The sequence below is a fragment of the Xiphophorus couchianus genome, chromosome 15 (genome assembly GCF_001444195.1).
Source record: "Xiphophorus couchianus chromosome 15, X_couchianus-1.0, whole genome shotgun sequence".
In the NCBI taxonomy this organism is placed as follows: domain Eukaryota; kingdom Metazoa; phylum Chordata; class Actinopteri; order Cyprinodontiformes; family Poeciliidae; genus Xiphophorus; species Xiphophorus couchianus.
This window is the reverse complement of record NC_040242.1, coordinates 19,074,086-19,095,446: the sequence shown is the minus strand read 5'-3', so window position 1 is coordinate 19,095,446 and position 21,361 is coordinate 19,074,086. Positions and strand designations below refer to the sequence as shown.

The following is a 21,361-nucleotide window of genomic DNA, read 5'->3' as shown; positions in this document are numbered from 1 at the left end:
GCTAACCACCACTCCACCCTGAGGCTCTGGGAAAGTTTCAGTCCAAAAACATCATCCCTGTTCCACCAAACATCTAAATACGACGGCTACATTCGATAAATGACATGACCTGTAGCTCTTGTCACCATGCCCCTTAACCCATCTCCACAATTTTTGTCTCTTTTCTTTCTACGCTCAGTTATTAGTTGAGCCAGTCATCAGTATTCAATCTGTGCCTCCTCTTGCCATCAGTCCCACTTCATCAGTTAAACAGGAAGCTTCTAGCCGGCGCTGTGTTCGCTGGGAGCGTCCATGTCTGATAAGGGGCCCCTGTGATATGTCTGACATCATTAATCTGAGCGCAGTGGTGGGGCCCCGGTTGAGTGCTGGAAGTATCACCATATTTCACTCGGGGAACCTTTTCATCTCCAGCTTTTCTCACCGCTAATAGAGCCGGACACCTCTTCGAAAGCTGGAGCGCCAAATGTACGCGGGGCTTGAAGTAAATAATGGTTTGGGAGCGCTTTAATCTTGTCCAGAAAGAGGAAATCAGTATGCGATGTGCTTTTAGATGGAGGGAAAACTAATTAAAATATGGGGGGGAAAAAGTGTAACTGCAAATGTCAGCACCACTGGTAATTCCACCATGTTGATTTGCGTCTGTTACAGGCAGTAAACACAGTGCTTGTCATATCGAACGGCACCCCTGGTGTGTATGTTTAAAAAAATAAATGCGTCTTTTATCCAGCTAGTATGATCCCAGGATGCTCAATAAAAGGAGGAAACAATTCCACATCAGGAAATGATTGTTTTTAATTAAATCCCTGGTAGCCCAGTGATTGATACAGAAAAAATGAAGACATTTGGAAGAAAATAATGTTATTTTTAAAACATTTCTGTACTCGCAGTAAAAGACACTGAAGTCAAAAGAAGAGAAACTTCAAAAAAAAAACCCCAGCAAAACTCAAAAGCATAGACAATGGAGCAGATTGGAATGTGGTGTAACATGAGACTTTATGTTGCCACACACACACAAAAAAGGCAAAAACCAATAAGTTAAACTAGAAAAATCCATAAAATTAGCTCACTTAATGATGGATTGTGTTTGTTTTTGTTTGGTTTTTAGATTTTTTTCCACTAGTTGTTTTATTTAGATGACCTAGATCTGATCTGTTTTGAGGTTTCTGGCGAAATCCAGATCTGTGTTTGAGGTTGTTCGCCATTAAGAGGCTCTCATAGCCTTTTGAGAGGGTAAAAACAATACACTTTTCCATATATTCATACTTTTCTTCTTATCAAACCCACCAGAAATGTCTGCTGCCTAAAATCTCTATCAAAAATATACTACAGTTCTAGCTGAAGACAAAACAGAGTTTAGCAAAATCCAGGTTTACGTTTGTGAAAGCAGGACAGATTTTCTTTCTTTTTCTTTTGTGGTGTGACTTCTAAGCAACCAATTAGCTGTAACAAGCTTCTAATGTTTTTTTATTATTATTGTGACTCCAATGTACCAATCTTGCTTGCAGTTGTCTTATATTGAGCTTTGGAGGTTATAATGGCCTCCCTTAACTTCCTGCTTTCTGTGTACATTGGCAAGAAAAATGTGTCTTTACTAAGTAAACATATTTATGCAGCAGGAAACGATTAGCTGGATTACAAATCAAATATTCCAATAAAAAGATGCATAAATAAAAAACAAAAACGTAGATGAGAAGAGCTGATTCGGTTACAATAATCATAAAGAGGCACAGTCTGTAATTGTGCCATTGATTATTGATTGATTGCCATAGGTTTTGTTCTTCACTGAACGTGCCAACAAATGTCGTGTTTGAAACTTGGATTCACATAGCAGTTTAAATAGGATGTGATGACTTAAAAATTGAATGTTTTCTGGTGGAAGCTGTACTCATTATTGTAATTTGCTGCTGGATTTTGGTTTGTTTTTGTTTGATTTTGTATATAGTGATGAAACACAGGAGAGATGCTCTGATTGCATAGGATTGAATGCAAATTGTTTTTGCGCAGGTGAGATAATGGGGGGAAAGTTACCCTCTATGCCACATTAGACAAGTAAAGAAAGCAGCCAGAAGAAGAAAATGTGTGCAAATAGGAAGAAAATGATGTTTAGCTTTGTGAAAGTTAAGGCCTCATATCTCAGCACTAAACTGTAACCATAGCTGCTTGTGTCTCTCTTCATTTTGGGGGAAATAGTTAATAAGCACCACCACTAAAACAATTATGAGATGGATTTTTACAGAGTTGCATCAGCCAGAACAAAAAAAAAAAAAAGAGCTGCTCATTATTTTTGACCTGGCAGTAATTTCCCCTCTTATAGATTTTCTTTTCCTTCTAATTTGCCTTTTTCATAAAGTGAAATGCATCACATATTGAAGCTAATTTTAATACCAGGATTTTTTTTCAGACCCTTTTTCCAAGGGTCTGACATGAAGTTGGTGAAAAGATGTCCAGAAGAAGCGCATCACAGCCCAATCTAAAGGGATTGGGGAACAGATCTGTGTTGCAGCTGATGGAACGGTGCATCCCGCACAAAACTCTGACGGATAACGTCGGGTTCATCAACACATGACCTTAAGATCTATAGCAATTTGATTTCTGCAGCAGGATAGTGATTTCAAGCGCACCGTGACGTTTGTCTCTGAGTGACTTGATAGAAAAACAAAGCTGACGGAGAGGCCTGGTCAAAGTCTGGGCTTCAGTCAAAATATGATGCTGCTAAAGAGCTTTTCATAGCAACATACTAGCATCAAAAAAATCACAATTTTCCAATTGCTGTGTTCCGATTAAATAAGAAACTCAATAGAAATCACACCTGAATATGTTTGTTCATTCGATAAGTCATTAAAAAACCTCCGCTCACTTCCACTTCCTGCCGTCGTCTTTGTCGTTTTTGCCAGTAGTGACGTCCAGTTGTTGATCACGTGGCTTGTGTGATGTGTATAAAGGGTTTCCATTGCAGTTTTTTTGAAATACACCAACTTTGATACAGCCGAAAAACACCACAAAAACTTTTTATTGAAAAATTGGGTGGGGTTTTTCTAATATATATTGCCGTGTTTCCATTAAGCAAATTTATTTTTGTAATTCCAATTTCTGCAGTTGATGGTCAATGCAAAGTCTTAAAGCTTTGAAAGCATTGAAAGCCCTACTTCTTCACATAGAGACCCAGAGAAAAAAAGTTTTTGAATTTCTTTTTTTTTACACTACATGACTCTTTGGAGTGAAAAAACATCACTACAATTGAAAAAATTTCAAAACATGTTTTTATTTATTTTTTAGAGTATGTCCTTTGGAGAGGACATCGGGACTCTCTTGTGGCAAATATGAACACATTTCGAGGCCCAGGATGTCCTCTCTAAGGACCAACAGGATTTAACACAGTGGCATGTATGGTTTCAGAGTTATGAACAAAAAAAACCTATGTCCTCCACAGAGGACAAAAATGTATTGCTGGGTCTCAGGAGGTTTGGCCTGATCGGTTTGGATAGTAACATTCCCCTAATGAATGAACTCAATATTGGAACCCTGCTCTTTGTATTTCTACAGGTTATCTTGAGAGTAAGCTTAGTTTGATGAACTGTAACATTTGGCAAGAAAACAAAATATTTCTAAGGGCACAAATATTCATTCACTGCATGTTTTCTCAGAACAAGAATGTTAGAGGCAAAACAGATCTGCAAATGTCATAAGATATTATTTATTATCATTTACAGCATCCTTTTAGACATTTCTAAAAGCAAAGCAAAAGAAAACTGAAGGTCAATACCGAGTAAAAGTTAATCAATTTGATTCATTTTTCCTTTATGATTCTGTTTTTCCCCACATCTAAAAAGTTTACACATCAGTACAACCCAAGGTACAGTCTAGCAACAAATTAGTCCAAGGACTGTGAATGTTTTGCAGTAAATAATAATAATTTTAAAAAGCGACAAAGAACACCTGAAATTAAAATTGTTTCAACAACTATCTGATATGAAATGTTTCAAAAATGTATTTTCTTACATCTACTTCTACTGAAGCTTTTTCTTTGGGAGCTCAGCCAGTTAGATGACTTGCCCAGGCTTTAGAGAGAATAAAATAAAAGGTCGATATTGAGCAAAGTGGGTCAGTCAGCCTGATTTTCCTCTCTTATTATAGTACAACCACACTATTGGGCGTTCCAGATATCCCATCTCTCCGGCGTTCTTAGTCAGAACCAGGGAGCGTGCCACCTGGACTGAACCTCAAAAAACGAGTTTTAGAAATGCAGCACAATGACTCATCACTACAGTCATTTGCATTATAAATTACCTTTTTCTTTGGTCAGAAAAGTTTGAGTTGACGTTAAGATGAGAATATTTATCCATTTACTTTTTACTACTACTACTACTCTTCCAGCTTAATATAAAAACCTGGTTGTCATAGCAACGTGGTAGAAGGCATCTTGTTAGTAGCAGGTCTGCTGCTGACGTTTTTTAAACCAGCAGTTTCCTTAAATTTGATCTTAAGAAATGGGATTAATTGGATCCCGCAAGCTTTTTGTGCAGGTCCAGTGGTGTGACACCGACCTCCTGTTCACTTTTTGTTTGTGTGGTTTCGGGAACTGACGGTCTGACGGGACAATCGCTGTCCTACCATGACAGCTGCTGCGCTCCTCCTTAGATTACAGGACGGTTAAACTGGTAATCTGTCGAATTCAGATGAAGCTGAAGATTTCAGAGGTAGTCTTCCTACTTTATTCTCCAACCCACTTTTTTTCCAATGCACTGGTTCAACTGGGACAATAGGCTTTCACTATGACATGCTGCCACCACCATACTTAACAATTTATACAGTGTTCTTAGGTTTGAAGGCCTAACCTTGAACCTTGATTCAAAGCCCTTGTGATTTGTGACCAAGATTCATTTATCTTATGACGTTTTCTCCGTAAGACCAGAAAATGCTAACAAACCACCAGTAGTGTGCCCAAATATTTGATCCAATAATGTAACCATTGCAATCTAGTCAGATTCTAGCTGTACAGCCAAAACATTGAGGAAACAACCATCATTTTCTCTGTGTAACTATCCTAATTAATTTGTGTTGAAATCTTCTCTGGCAGCCTTGAGGGTTGTAAAAGGCCTTACAAGCCAAATGATCAATTCCCGTGCATGTATGCACGTAAGATAAAGGAGACAGTGATGAAACGAATCCCATCTACCAGTTAGCATGCCGAGAGAAAACAGACAGCAGAACGTTTGACATCTGAAACCTCCGCGCTGGGATCTCACCATGGGAGGGCACTTCGTCAAGAGTGAGTAATTGCATGTGCAAGTGCTTTGCCGGCCTGTAACTTGTGAGAATTGCTGCCATAATGATCCTACACGCACGCATCCGGGCACCAAAACCTCATATTCATATTGTTTCCATCTGTCTTTCATGCGTCCTAATTACTGGAATCTTGAACTGATTTGCATGTGCTGTAGCATCTCCGTGGGCTGGTCTCGTGTTTCGACAAACAAGATGACTTTCTCTGGGTTTTATAGGGTGATAGTTTCAGTATACACACTTACGCAAGGTATTTCTCCATTAATCTTTTCAGCTCTTCAAAAAACGGCCTCTTATCCACTGCCGTTTGTGGTTGTAGTGTAAATGAGATCGGGGGTGCGATTTGAGCGAACCATTCTCAAATTGCCTTGTAAGATTAACTGAAGCAGAATGGGGCGCGATCGCATCGCCCTCATTTCCAGTTCAACGCAATCAAATCCACAGCAGCAGTCTCTGCTTTTAAACCCTCAACGTCCGACAAGGACATTGTGTCCTGTTTTAACTGTCATGCAAAACAATCAAATTCAATTAGCGGCTCTTGAAAAGACGAGCTAAATCCGGCTGTTCTCGCATCAGGGATGGCGGCAGTTCCAGTGAGCAGAGAGGAAACTATGGAGGCTGGGGGCTAGGCCGGGGGGAAAGCGGTATCGATCCATATGCATTGTCTCATTAATTTTGCCAGAGGTGTGGATTGCCGGTGATCAATATCCGGGGAGCGCATCTTTATTCTTCTGTGTAACCTATTACTGTCTGTGAAATGTGAGGACCGAACCACAATTAGACATGTGGAGCAGGCAAGGCCAATCAATAGCAGAGATGTATGATCCGTTCAGCAGGAAGCAATAACTAGTCAAAGGTACAGCGAGTGTTCTTCCAAGGCTAAAGGCTAGATTGGTTTAGTGACTCTGTCTTTGTGAGAAGCTTCCATGGTTTCTAAAATGCCCGGCCATTATAAAGACACAGGGCATCGAGGACCTCAGACTCCATGGCCGTTTCCATCCATCTACTGCTATTATGAAAGCTAACCTTGTTTCCTCTAGCCAGATTCAGCGAACAACACAAGAAAAATGTGTTTTTATGAGCAAATTTATAGTTCTGATGTCTAAAATGTATCTTTTTGTATTCATGTATGAGGGGAAAAAAAACATTGATTTGAAAAGAAACTCCAGTTATTTGAAGCAGAGTCTGAGTTTACTTGGCCTTTACAATTGCAAATACTCTGTAAGACCTTTGATGTAATGAACATGAACTACATCACATTCTCTGACCGTAGCTAAAGCAGCGTAAGGCAATCCAGTTACAATATAATTGGAGTTGAAATGTCAATTAGTAGATTGCATTTCTGTGGCCGACTATCTATCTTTAAAAAACCTGACCTGCTGATTCCAGTTTTGGCCGCATTTCAGACAAATATTTTTTGTCTGAAATGTCGCTAAATATAGCAAGAAAGTCAATTTTAGTACTTTGCAGAGGTAGATAAAATAAGGGGATAAAACTGACTTCAAATGTAAGTATCAGCTGATCACCAAGCTCCTAAAATGAAGTTGGCGCTGATCAATCGTTGCACCCCTATTGATTAGGATTCATCCACATTTTTCTCACTGAAAAATGAGGTTAATTCTAAAAACTGGAAGACCACCTCATCCTAGCGCAGAGTTATTAAAAAACAGTTTGTTCGTTTTTTCAAAATTGCCGTGTTTCCGTGAAGCAAAATTATTTTCTTAATCCCAGTTTGTGCATACGGTCCATAGAAACGCAGCCAGTGTCTTTTTCTGGTTTAATTCTTGAACTTTTCCCACTGTCTGCGTCATTTTCAGTCTGCTTTTTAAATTTAAATATCTACTCCTTTGTGATTACGCCTGCCTGCCTCCTGCCTTCATTTCGGTCCAATTCGAGGCTAAAACCAGTTTTGGATGAGAAAAACAAATACATCAATGTCATCGAGAAACCTGTGAGCCATTAAAATGCGATTCTTGGTTTTTTGACTGGCAATCCCTTTTTATTTTTATCAAATTTGACTTTCTTTTTTTTTCCAAATGGAGTCCCAACCGCCATCCCATCCAGGGGCCAAAGTGCGGAAAGTATTTGATTCCTTTTATTTAGCTGAAAAGGTGAAAGCTCCTAACTAATGATGACGGATATAATGATAATATTGGCAGTGAAGGAGATTAGTAGAGCAGAAGCACCATCTTTCTTTTCACCCTTCAGTGACGTAAATGTGTTCATGTCATTTGTCGCCGATGACAGGGTGGCGCCGCAACTCGGAGGGGGGCCTCGTCGGGGGCCAGCTGTACTCCATCGGCGCTACGGCGACTGTTGGCGTATCAGCCTGTCCTTTTCTGCCAGTTCTCTTCCGTGGTCTACAAGTAAACGGAATGACCATAAATCACTGCTAAACTCAAGCGTAAGATTATGTTTAGAATAATGACATAGCTATAAATCTTCCGTGCTGCCGACTGCAACGAGACAAAAAGCAGAGTTTATTCTGGGCCTGGTAATAAAATTTCCAATTCAGATTTCCCTAACGTTGACGGATTGTATCGTCATCCTCTTAAAAAATGCAAAGTGACTTCTTTTGTTGACAGGCTGACAATTTGACATCAGTTTATTGTGCGGGTGGGAGGCTCTGTCAATAGCTTGTGGAAGGGGGGGGGAATATAAATAAATAAAATCAATTAGCTTGTCATGCTAAGAAGTTTTGTATTAAATCCAAAAGTTTGGCTGTGAAACTTTTGGCCGCCTGTCATGTGAGCACGCCGCACGGCGTTCTCGGCGTCCCGTCGCCGGGGTAATCACACAAAGCAGCTTATGGGTAACATAACCCATGTCTAACAGCATCTTCTCTTTCTCCTTTAGAGTGCGGAGGGAGGCACTTAATGGAGAACGGCGATGGCCGCCGGTCATTCGTGTATGGATTTCACTGACACGTTTGAGAAGCTGCGGCTCTCAGGTAGTCACTGCAGCATGAAAAGTAATAAATGGCAGAGCTATCTCACTGTTAAAGTCCACTTACCTCCTGAGGGCCCAGTGCTTTATATGTAAATGAGACACACACACACACACACATATTAACTCCCTCATTTTGACTGAGGCGCACACACTGATTCGTACAGCGATTCCGACGGTGTTTGGCCTCAAAATCCTCAACGAAGTCCTTTCCTCCAGCGAGTCGGACACGAGGTGACTGCGTCCGCCAACGTTTTAGACGTTTCCCCCCCCCACCCTCAGTCCTCCCGCTCAGACTCAGAAACAAACGAATTAATCAGCCAAATTCACAATCACTCGACGCCGCGGCGGTCTTCGTTTGTTTGGAGTCCACGTTTGTTCGTTCAAAGTGTTTTCTTTCTTTGAGCTTTCGGCTCCAATATTCGGCGGGGGAGATGAAAGCCCCGGCGGTTCCACCCGTCTGAGGTTTGGGACGGACCTGAGAAAGTCGGGGCGTACCACCAGCTAATCGCACACATCAGTCAAACTAAAGAGAAAGGCGGCTCTGACCCGGCGTGACCACAGCGCGTTCCCGTGGCGTCGTTATGACACAGAGGGTCGGGGCGAGGAAAAACGAGCTTCAGAAATGACTGGCTATTTAATTAACCATGACAACTTAGTGGGCGTAACGAGCATTTCTTCCCCGACACAAGTCTGCCAACAATCCTCTACAGCTTCCCTCAGTTGCTCGGGGCAACTTGACATCTTTGCCAGTTAGCCACAAAAAAAAGAAAGGAAAAAAAAAAAAGAGCGGGAAGCTTACCAACGCTCTGTAAATATACACAGAGATTAAACAGCACTTCCAACAACCCTCTGGTACAACACGGATAAAGGTTTTATTGTAGACTTTTTCACGCCAACCGTTTTTAATGGAATCATTTGGTTTTTCTGAATGATGCGGCACAGCTGCACAACATGTGTCCTGCTTATCTTGCTTCCGTTTAGTATTGACTGATTTTAGCCTAGCGTAATTTGTCCAAAAGGGGGAAGCAAAGAAGAAATAACAAAAAGAGTCGTTTCTTTCCGAAAGTACGGAAGCATTTAAATGCCAGAACTTGGAAATAAATTCAGGATTCGTATCTTGATAAAATGAGGGAGGTTTCTCATTTTAACAATGTTAAAAAAAAATTATTTTGATTTATATCTCATTGAAACCAAAGTATCTACTCTTAAATAGGATAACAGTAAAGCAGCAACACCGTTTGGAATTTTTAGATGTCGTTTATAAGAAACCGTGAGGAGAGCCATAGCACTTATTTATAAGTGTATAAATAATTTTGGCCAACGTTTTTATACTTTCCGGCCTGTCTGCATGTTTCCCGACGCCTCCTGGAGGAAATTCCTATGAAATTCTGAGTTAGTTTTCTATTCTACGATTGAAAAAATATTAAAGATAAAAAAAAAAAAAAAGAGTGGTTCAAATGCATGATTGACTAACCCAGACCCAAAATTAATCAAATTGAGTAAGTAGATGTAAACTTCTGGCTAAAAATGTGAAATGTGCTTGAGCACCAGCAAACATCACATGATACAACTAATTCTGAATACTTGTGTAATACCAATGACTCAAGTATCTCAGGGTTCATAATGTTGTAGATCAAAGGTTATTTTCTTTTGTCTGTGAGTTATTATTCATAAAAGTTATAGGGTTTTATTCCCCTTAGGCAGATCATATTCCAGAAATAATCGGCCATATTTCCAGTAGCTAGCTGTACAATAATAACAAAAAAAACAGAAGAAGAAACAACCCTCAGTGGTTTTAGTAGTTACTGTTATGCTATTGTAGGAGAAGCAATCCCCTCGAAGGTTAAATTATTAATGCTTTTTTCTTTCTTTTCAACCTTCTGGCAATTCCACTTGATAGTATTCTCAAGTGGAGCGTTTTATCTCCATGCAGCCCTCTTAAGATACAACAATGTCAATGGAAAAGACAGAAGGATATAAAAAAAAAAGTCCTCACTCTAACTGTTGCTTGAGGAGGTCATTTGAGCAAGATCAGATATTGTCTCGAGACGCTTTCTGGTTTCAAAACGTGGCTGTTCATCTTCCACAAATCAAAATGTTGCGAAACGTTGTTCGGCAGCAGTGTGAAACGTTGCAGTTTGAGGCTCTCTGGTAGGCCTCAAACTCATGCTAGGTGCTAATGCTAACAGCGCAGCTGCAAAATGATACTGATGCTGATTCTCCTCTGTCTTGTTCCATCAACATTTTTTACTGAAACACAAAAAAGCTTAACAGCTTTAATGCAACTGTTTTTTTCCCCCCCAGAGTAAAAAATCTTGCCTGCGGATATTCACATGGACAACAAAAACGCCTCTTTTCTGAAACTTGGCATACATAATAATGATATTACATCATTTGTTATAGATTACATGTTCGTCTTGTGACACGTTTTTGTCATTCCACGTTAAAGAGTTTGTACGTTTTGTTGTTTGTCACTCTTGTTTTCTTGTTGCATTTAGCGCTAACTTTTAACTAGCTTCATGTGCATGTCCCACACTCTGTTCAGCGCCACTTACAGGTTTGCGGGAGTAAAAGCAGTGCGTTGGCGTGTTCTCTGTTTTACCGCTTGATGAAAATATAAACAGTAATTTTTGAAACAGACGAGCCGTTTTAGGAAAAAAAAGACGTTCCCAAGTGGACGGGGCCAGATTCTCTGCAGTTGTTTCCCGTCTTTTGCAGGTTTTCTGCCAGGATTTCAGTGCATTCCCTACATCCACCTTCTTATCTACGGTGAGCGGTTTTCCACTTCCTGTTCAACTGTGAGTCAAACTATCATTTTTTTAAAATGATACAAACCAAATGTCTCCAAAATTGTATTATTTAGAAAAAATTGACTCTACTTTTTTCTTATATGTGAGCTTCAGACGTATTAGATTAACGTAGAATTTAATGATAAACTAGTACGGGATCCTTCTCGACTGGTGAAAGTTGCAGAGATTGAAACGTTAACAGTAGAGGTGATCTGGCCTTGACCATGGCTGCTCCAAACCGCTGGGATAGTTTACCCTCTCAAATGGACCATGAAGAGGGCTGGAAACTTAAATCTATGCTGAAAATCCATTTTTCAACTTGGCATGTGACGGAAGAAAAATACGAGGCCCAAATACGTCGAATGGTTCAAGGTGGAATCTGGTATTTTATCTACTACTTTCTGTTTAACTGTTTTATTTGAGGGAATTTGAAGCATTTTTTTTTTCACCTTCTGGGGTTTTTAAAGTTTCACATAAACAACGTCTTACTGACATTCAGACTAGTTCTAGTGGAAATATTCATATTCCTTTATTTAATCAGGTAAACCCCGTTGAGATCTAGATCTCATTTTCAAGAGGGACCTGAGCAAAAAATTTGCAATACATAGCAACCTGGTTACAAGATAAAAACAAAAATAAATATACTATAATTTACTCGTAATCTACAATAGGGAAATTAGAACCACAAAAGGAAATTTGTGTATGTTTTCCAAATAAAGAATTGAAAGAAAAAAAATTGTGTTATATCGTCAATTAATTTAACCGTATGTATGTGTATGTATGTAAACGTAGTCGTGCATAACTATGAAGGGGAAACGCCTTATTGTTTTTTCCTTTTTTAATCCCAACTTATTTATGATTACTAGCTGAAATTAGCACCAAAATTCATTTAAAAAACTATTTGCCATACACATTTCCAAATTTATTGTGGTTGATGCATTTAAAATAAAAATGACTGAAGTTGCTGAAAAGGGGAGGCTCCCTCTGTTGTTTTTCAAGGACATCAGTTTGGCATTGACGTCGCACGCTGAGCCTCACCTGTGTCTCCAATCAGTAACTTTCTTTTTTAAATCAAGGACCAACAGCAGGAGCTCATTACCAAGACCAAATCTTACTGTTTTCCAAAGCAGAGATCATTAAAATATCCTGAAATGCTTGTTTTTTGGGGGGGGGGAAAGTGCTCTGATGAATAAAGTCAGTTTGTCATCTTAGAAATGTTGATGAAAGCGCTAATCGTGACAAACTTGGTTTAATTTTAGGCCGTTTTCATACTAAACTTCAAGTAGATGCAGCCTATATTTTTGGTTGAATGAAACCATGTTTCCATCCAATTGTCATTGAAATTTTTAAAATCTTGCAAAAAAGAAATACAAATTATTTCCATCTAGACGTTTGAAGCGACTGAAACGGCCCCCCCCCCCCTGGCTTCACCACTCATCCTAGTGTATAACAGTGTAGTGATAAAAACAGTTCTTTACTAAAGCAGTGCTGAGCTGAAGCAATGCTGGGCTAAAGACGTCCTAGGCTAAAGCAGTGCTAGCCTAAAGCAGTTCTTAGCTACATTAGTGCTTGGCTAAAGTAGTGCTTAGCTAAAGCAATGCTAGGCTAAAGCATTGATGAAAACACAATTTATGAGAAACAGAAGCAGTTTCATTTATCTGTACTCTTTGTGGACGATGCTGGTGACAGGTGTCCACTCTGGAGCCAATGGGTTGCCAGTTCCATTCCCGCTCCGTCTTTGTGTCCAGACACTTCGCCCGACTTTCCTGCTGGTGTTGGTGAGAAGGGCCGATGGCGCAATACGGCACCGTCATCAGCATATGAATGTGTGTGCGAATTGAAATGAAATGACGGATTTCGTTGTACAGTGTCTTTGAGGGTCCGATGTTGCATCATGTCATATCTTACTGACCAGTAGAGTTGTTGAGCGCTTTTACAGCAGCCTACCAACCCCTCCTGAGCCTGTCCTGTTGCCGTAAAGGAGTGCATTAGAATCGCAGCTCATGGCCAGCTCCATCATAAATGAAAGTGACTTTGAGAGCAAGCAAACAAACGGAGCTTAAGCGAATCAGTTAGGCAGAAAGAGGCATGTGGCAGGCAGGCAGGTGATGGATGGCGGCGCTTAGGAGCCATGACTTTTGGGTAAGTGACAATGACACACATAAAGGCCACCGTTACCCGTTTTAAGACGCGGTTAAAATCCTTATCGACCCGACCGCCTCACTTGCCAATATGCCAGAGCATCACGCCAGCTGGAGCTCGGCGGCAGGCGGGGAGTGATTTGCATTGACGAGAGCCAACCCGCCTCCACCCCCCCCCCTCTGCCTATAACACTCAAGCGCATGCTTAATAGACAGCCGAGGCCTCCCTTCTAGCGGGTGGGGGGACCCAGAAATGGAAGACCAGCGGCGTCGAGTCATTGATGGATTCCAAAACGCTGCACTTTGCAAATTCGTCACAAGCGCACTTCAGAGCGAACGGTGCGCCGGCGGAGTCAAATGAATACCTGACACCAATTCGGTCGAGGGCGGCTTTCTTCCACGTCCTTCAACTCTGCCAGAGACACTCACATGTGGCGAATAATTGCGTGAAATTGCAGCCTCTTTTCACACTTTACAATCTGCGCTCACGCCAGGTTTAATCATCACATAACACATCAATACATCCAGCAAAACGATACCTTTTTTTTTTTCTCTTTTTTTTTTTCCTATTTCCAAGTGAAAAAGCACATCTGTTCACCTGCTGCAGCTTGCGTCCATCAAACACTCTCTGGATTCACTCACAGGTTGACAGACACACCTGTCCCACATATTTGCATGGGATGTCTTGCTTATTTACTGAAAATTACAGCTGTATGTTTCTCTATATTTTTTTTGTCAAACAGGATCCAAATCAGAAAACTAGAAAGTCAGTCTAATCCCCCCAGCAGTTGTATTTTATTCTGTTTTGTTACCTCTGCGGGGTGTTCTAAACACTCTCTCTCTCTCTGGCCTAAAAACTGTTTCTGTCAACAAGCCGCCTGCTTACTTGATGATCATGCAAATTTTGTTTTCCGCTCTGACAGCTGGTGGAACATTTGGGGCAGCTAAGTACTGAAAATACATCACAAAGTCAGGGAGTTTGAAAATTACAGATGTACGTGTCGAGGAACACGCGCGCTTCTCGTTTTAATTGTAGCACTTTGAATTAACGTGTTTTTATTCCCGATGAATAAACTTTACTCCTTTGAGCTATGAAAGCACTTTTTTTTCTTTTTTTTTTTAACACTAATGGTGACAATAGATGAAGCAGAAGCTACAACTGCTGCTTAGTGAAGTATTTCCAGAATAACTCAGGGATGGTTCTCATGGGATCAGTCAAAAGTGGCTGAGCCACTCGGAATATGTTACTGTCGATTTACATTTCCTGCTTTTCGTGGTTGAGGTTTCCTAAAGCAAACAAAAACTAAAACAAAGATTGTTGTTTGTGTTTGGACAAATAAAAGTGTTTATACATCTCAAACTGAAAGAACTTTAATGTTTGATCAGTCCAACTGGTTTTAACCGTTGTGGTCCGACTGACTAAAATAAAATCACTGGAGTCTGTTTAAAGTGCCTTTATTTCAAGATTAAATCACCACCATATTTTCTTAAAGATGCAGTATCCAACTTTTATTTTAAATAATATATATATTTGTTGAAATTGTCATGTCTTGAGAGAATGATACAAGATCATCTGCGAAAAAATTTAGCTCCTCCTCCTCCTGTGGTCTTATTGCCATCTGCAGAAATACACCACTTGGCCAGAAACAACCAATCACATTGAGGAGGAGGGACTTGGCGCTGTCTATCAAGCTTGTGTATTCTAGCTACAGCTAGCTACAGCTAGTTCCCCACAACAGGGCCTGCAATGAATGCTCCGGCCTGTTAGCAGGCTACCGATGACGGCGGATAAACAGCTTTCTTGGAACAGTGTGTTGTTTCTCTGCCAATAACATACACGTACACGAGAGTGATTGACAGCATAAATACCATTTGATTTGGTATTAATCAGATGGTATTAATGCCATCTGACATGGAGTTTTAAAAACCACAGAGGGTGACGAAAAATGCTCAAAATTCCCTAAACCACAACAGAAAATAAGTACATAAAATACCAAATTCCACCTTGAACTTTACCTCTGTCGCTGCCATGATTTTTAATGACTTATCGCGCGTACAAGCTTATTCACACGTGATTTTTAATCTCATTTGTTATTCAGTGGAAACGCCGCGATTGTGAAATTGCATGTTTTCAACGTTTGCAGAATATTGACAGAGATTTGCGCACGTTTGTAACGAAAACGCAACTTGTGACAAAATTCCGTCTATAACGGAGCGTTTCCTCTGGATGTTTAATTTTGTTGCCATCGATTATTTGTTAGATTTTCGTAGACCTTGAATTGACACTCTGAAACAGAAATCACATGACTGCCTCTTTTTTGAATTCATCAAGTCATGAAGAACCACCACCACCACCACCTGTCCTCCTCATAGCCGATCATTTCAGAGGGAGCAGGACCGGGTCCAAAGGCCCTCGGTCAACACCGCCGTGGAGATTAAATGGATAAAGATTATGAATATAATCCCATTTCCCCCAAGTGAGAGCATGACACGAAGGCGCCGTGGGGAGCAAGGGGAGGAGGGAGATCCGGAGAAAATCCATAAATGCAAATGGTGCTTTGGATGCGCTGCGGTGGCTGCAGGACACGAGGAACTTCATATTACAGCCTGACGGGCTCACTGGTTCGTGAAGGGGGCTGTGTGGGAGCCGCATCGATTTCCAGCAAGAGTCGTGATGTTCATTTACACATTTTTATTTATTTTTTTTAGTTCTATTCATTTGTCTTGGCTCTTGCTCACCTTGTCCTCTCTCACAGATGCAGATCGTGCTTTTTGTTTAGCCACAATAAGCTGGCGGGAATTTACATGCGGGAAGCGGAAAATTCTACCACCGATAATCTCATCATACCTTGGTATTTCAATTTTCCATCGCGGCCCGTGGGACAATATTACAACTCGGAAAAATTGGATGAGTCATCTTTTAAAGTCTTGTACGATCCAGAAAATGATGTATCAAAATTATGAGAGAGGATATTATTCTCAGCGTGCACGCCTGCAGGGACGGGTGATGAAATGCTGCATTCTAACTTTTGTGCCGCATGCGCATATAAAAAGTGTGGTAATAAAATAAATTAGAGTTCCTTTGAATAGGGATCATATTTCTCCTATTATGACATCCACAAACTATAAAGTATCTCGTTGGGATTTAGTGTAACAAATATCACATTTTTGAGAAGTGTCAGCTAAAGGATTCATTGTTTTAACATCCAGTTGTCCTATTGGAAGGCATTTATCCTCTGGCGTTTGAAATCTTTTGGCAGTCTCTGATATTTTGTCCTGTATTTGCCACCATCCATCTTCCCATCAACTCCTAGCAGCTTTCATGTCACTGCAGAAGTAAAGTATTCCCACAGTCTATCGCCGCAATCTCCATCTTTCACCGGTCGGACGGTTTGTTCAGGGTGATGTACAGCATTAGCTTTCTGCCAACAATCGACAAATGGCATTGTGGTTACATTAGACCAGAGCACCGTCTTCCACTTTATTGCCTTGTTCCCTTTATAGTTCTTGCCAGTCTAACACAGAGTGTCTATATCTTTTGTCTTGGCACTCTTCCATACAGTCTGATGCAAGGCTCTCCTTGTCCAGCCTGTCAGGTTGGGTGGGTGATCATGCCATGGTAGGTTTGAAACTGCATCACCCTCTTTTCGATTTCAGAATATTGACTGAACATTGCTCTGTGAGATGTCTGAAGTTGAGAATATTGCTTTTGAACATAACTCTGATAAAAACTTCTCCAAAACTTTCTCCCTGACGTGTCTGCTTTGCTTTTTGGTCTTTATGATGTAGTTTGTTCGCTAATGTTCTCAGTAAAGGTGGCTCTTGCTTTGTGATAACATTTAATAGATCAATACTGGTTGTTTCTTTGTCTTGTTTTGTTTTGGGGGTTTTTACACTTCAAACTTCAACTTAGAACAGGTAATCCTAAGGTCAATAAATGATCTATTCAGCAGTAAACAAAAGACATCATCTGCATTTTTCAGCTACAGAAACCATTTGGTGCTTCATGTGAAAAAGTACCACAACATTTTCCCTCTGTGGTAAGTACTGGGTGTGTATTTATCAAAAGGACAGGCAAACCCATGGTTCAATTGTTATGAACACACGGACGGTCTCCAAGGTAACTGAGGGGACACAATGTAAATTAATGCCCCTACTATAGTTTTGCTTTAAATGTTAGCTTGCCTTTCTTTTTCTTTTGAACAGAGTTTATGGTTTCTAGGCAGAAAATGTGGCAGAGAAATAAAACTACAGCTTACTGCATTCTGTCACTCCTTCGACTTAGCTAGACATTTTCTCATTGTATGTACGGTACAGTCAAGATAATTTCTGTCAAAATTCTAGACTTGTCTTGCTTTTTGACATCATTGACACGTTTTTGTGTTAGAAATTCAGCAACAATAAAAGTTTAGGAGAGTAAAGATAAGAGACTAAAGGATATACCATATGTAAGCTAGCAAAGATGGACATTAAGATGTAAATGACTTCATGATGTTCATAGACATTCTTTAAACAATATTTTGGACCGAAAGTGACAACTGAACAAGAACTAGTTCATTGAGCTGTTGGCTTAGAATGCTAACTAGTAAGTTTCTAACTAGTTATTGTTGAGGGTGAACCTGCTCGACCCTGAACGTTCTCTGCCAACCGAAGGTTTAGGGTTGGACTATGTCATATTGTTCTTGGGAATAAATCAAATTAAAACCATCCATCTATTTCCTTCCCCTTCAGATTAATGCACTAAATTACAGTAGCTTCCACATAGCCTATAGTACAATATATTGTGATTTTGGTGAGGGGGGAAAAAAATCACCACCTCTTTTTTCCCCAAAAGATTATTTAAACAAAAAATGCCTTCGGCCATTATTTTAGGGAGATCACAATATTTAAGTCTGAAGTTTTTAACAAAATGTGGGCTATGAATACATTTTGAAGGCTCTGTAAACGTCTGCGACTGGCCTTTCAGCTGTCAGCCGTACAGAAGACACATACAGAGGTACTTCTATGAATAGAGTGTTCTCCTACTCCAAGCAAAGCGCTTGACGCTTGGATAGATGCGGCCAGGAGAAAATCCATACATGCAAATAAAGCTCCGCTCATCCACTATGCAAAAGAAAGAGGTTCTGGGGAGGCAAGGTCTTGAAATCGAACTGTGATATACTAACCCGTTGCTGCACACTTCAGTGGCTTCCATATTGATTCAGCTAAGATATCCTTGTGGATGCCGATGATCTCATTCCAGCTCGTTTTTAAGTAAACTCTGAACAATTTCCACTCCCACACCAAGATTTAAAATACCTGCCTCGGCTGGCATAAAGACCCTGACAACTTTGGAGAGAGTCTCACAAGACTAAGCAGCCACAGCTGAAAGATTAAATAACACACACGACAGACGGGCCGGCTATAAAACCGCTCTCGGAAACATCACACCGTCGCTTATTTCCTATTTTCATCATACGCCACGCTCGGCGCGTTCCGCCTTGTCGGGATGCGTTTTCCCTCTGTTTGCTTCCTTAAGCGCGATGATGACGTGGCCCCGCGCTGACATCTGCAGGGATCGCTCCTTCTGCAATCTTATCCTTGTCCGAAACCTCGGTCACGTGTGCTCAGAGACTTCTTTATCGCACACGCTGAATTACAGGTTGCGATGTCCGACGAAATCACGTCCTTGGAGTCGCTCGCCGTTGCTCTCACATGAAAAGAAAAATAAATAACAGCTGCGCCGCCAGAGATGAGAAATGTGGAAAGAAGTTATCTGAATGGCTGCAGGCGGAGAAATTCAAAAGGAGTGGTGATGGAGGTGACTGTACTGGTGAAATAAGTAATAATGTACACAATACTGTTTACTGCTGGATGGGTTGTTCTGTATTTCTGTAGTATGCATTTTAATCTGAATTACTTTAAAGTCTAAGAATCGTGTTATGAAGAAAGTGACATTTCTACTTTTGTCAGTCTGGTGAATATATGTGCATACATGTATTCACATCTGGCCTGTGTTATCATGTATAAAAAATTAAATGTATTCTAACAGAATAAATGGAGGTCAGTTTGCAGAATTCTATGTCATACCAATGCATTTCATTTTTCAGTGTAGTTATGCACAGTTAAAACTGGACATTTACATACACCAAATAACAAACACACATTTTTTCTGACTGACTGAAATTAAATGAGACCAAACAGCTAGCTAACGCAGTACCAGGCTAAAGGTACTGCCTTGCAGAGCTAGATTAAAATAGTGTTAGGCTAAGACAGTGCATTGCTAAAGCAGTGCTAAGTTACAACAATGCTAGGCTAAAACTGTCATTAGCTAAAGCAATGCTAAGTTACAACAATGCTAGGCTAAAACAGTTCTTAGCTAAAGCAATGCTAATGTAGCAACTGTGTAAAACTGTTTATATTCCACCTCAAATCCATCCTAATTACCTGAGTATATTTGTTTTTCTTAGTTTTTGAATTGTATTTTATTTTGGCGGAGAAGCTTTTATTTTCTTGTTTCCTGTCTCCTTGTCATATCCTGTGTGTTCGCGCTGCCCTCAGTTCATGCCAAGCTGCGCTGGGGAGAGGTAAGCGTACAAAGTTGTCTTCTGTTTGTCTGTTAAAGTATTCAAAATGTCCTTAAAAGTATGTTTGCCAAACTCGCGAGTTTTTATATGTTGTTCCCCAACTGTTTTATGTTTAGTGCAACACTGTACTGGGTACTTAATTCCCACGTTAATAACATTTATTGAGTTTACCGTGCCAATGTGGTCATTTTTGTTCTTTTGATTGGTTAAGGTGTGTGTGGGAAAGCCAGAGCCCAAGAACTGGAGTGCTGATGCATTTTTGTTTTAAACAGGTATGTGAGTTGCTTCAAAATGTTATCTGAATGTTAGATTAATGTATTTTGTATATTTTCAGTTTGAATTATAAAATATTGTAACTAGTGGGCAGATTATTTTTTGTTTGGGTCTTATTTTAATTGTCTTGACATTTTACTTTATTATTTGTGAATGTCAGAGAATTTTGGTTGGTTTTACCACAGTCCTGAGTTCGCGCCAAGCTGCGCTGGGGAGAGGTGTGTGTGGGAAAGCCAGAGCCCAAGAACTGGAGTGCTGATATATTTTTGTTTTAAACAGAATAAACCTGCCCTACTGCTGCAATACACACCGGTGTCCTCGTCTCCTGGTTCCCTTTGCCAATTACACACAACGCAGAGTACATACAGCAGATGAGTCGGATGAGAGCGGCTACACTAAGTTACAACAATGCTAGGCTAAAACTGTCATTAGCTAAAGCAGTTCTAAACTCAAAAATTGCAACTTCTATTTTCAGTGATGCTGCTTACCATTTCTTTCCGCTCACTTACTAATTCAGAAAACAAATGAAGTTCAATGGAAACAGCCAGGAAAGAGACAGCTTGATGGAAGAAAATGTTGTAAAATGATTTCATTGTTGTTGTGGCTTCTAGCACTAAGTGGGACAGCGTGCATCCACAATGTTACTTTATTGTTGCTTCTATTCATCTCCAGGTATCCAGTCGACATATTTTTTTTAAACTCAACTGTTCTTAATATTATTTTATGCCAAAAAAACCTCCTAAAACAGCAAGTGGACATCATGTGTATCAAGTGTAAAATCACAGCAGGGAATCTCCATTTTCCAAAAATATCCATGTTGATTAATGCAGGTTTAGATAGAAGATGATCAAAACGTACAGTGCTAGCATCGCTCTGTAGGTGGTGTAAAGACGGGTTAACACCACCTACAGAAGTGGTGTTAACCCGTCTGTAAATCCATACATGCAAATAAAGCTCCGCTCATCCACTATGCAAAAGAAAGAGGTTCTGGGGAGGCAGAACCTCTTAACAGCATGTAAATATGTGTTCATCATCTCACCACTGGATCATTTACATTTAATATATACTCACAAACAAACACTCTGTGCACTTTGTGTCTGCTGTCAGCGACTTGCTGCAGCACATTACGGTGACAGGCAACAGATCCCACCCACACTCAGGAGATACTGTCTGCAGTGGAAAAGCAAAAGGGAGAAATGAAGCCAAATTGAGCTCTTCCATGCAGAAGAAAAGCTTCTATAGATAGTGGATCATGCTGGACAGGTGACCAGTCGATCTCAAACACTCTCAAGGACAACGAAGTGTTATTTTAGTAAGAGTACAGATATTACCCTGTCGTTCTAAGGTAAAGAAAAACAGT

General features: G+C 40.3%; 1 long non-coding RNA gene across 1 annotated transcript; it reads right to left on the bottom strand.

The window, feature by feature from the left end:
• Nucleotides 1-3,440: 3,440 nt before the first annotated feature.
• On the bottom strand, nt 3,441-20,404 carry LOC114158813 (uncharacterized). Its single transcript, XR_003598480.1, has 3 exons — nt 20,308-20,404; nt 9,076-9,081; nt 3,441-3,453 (listed from the first exon to the last, which is right to left on the bottom strand). It is a non-coding gene; the product is annotated as an uncharacterized LOC114158813 (long non-coding RNA).
• Nucleotides 20,405-21,361: the final 957 nt, after the last annotated feature.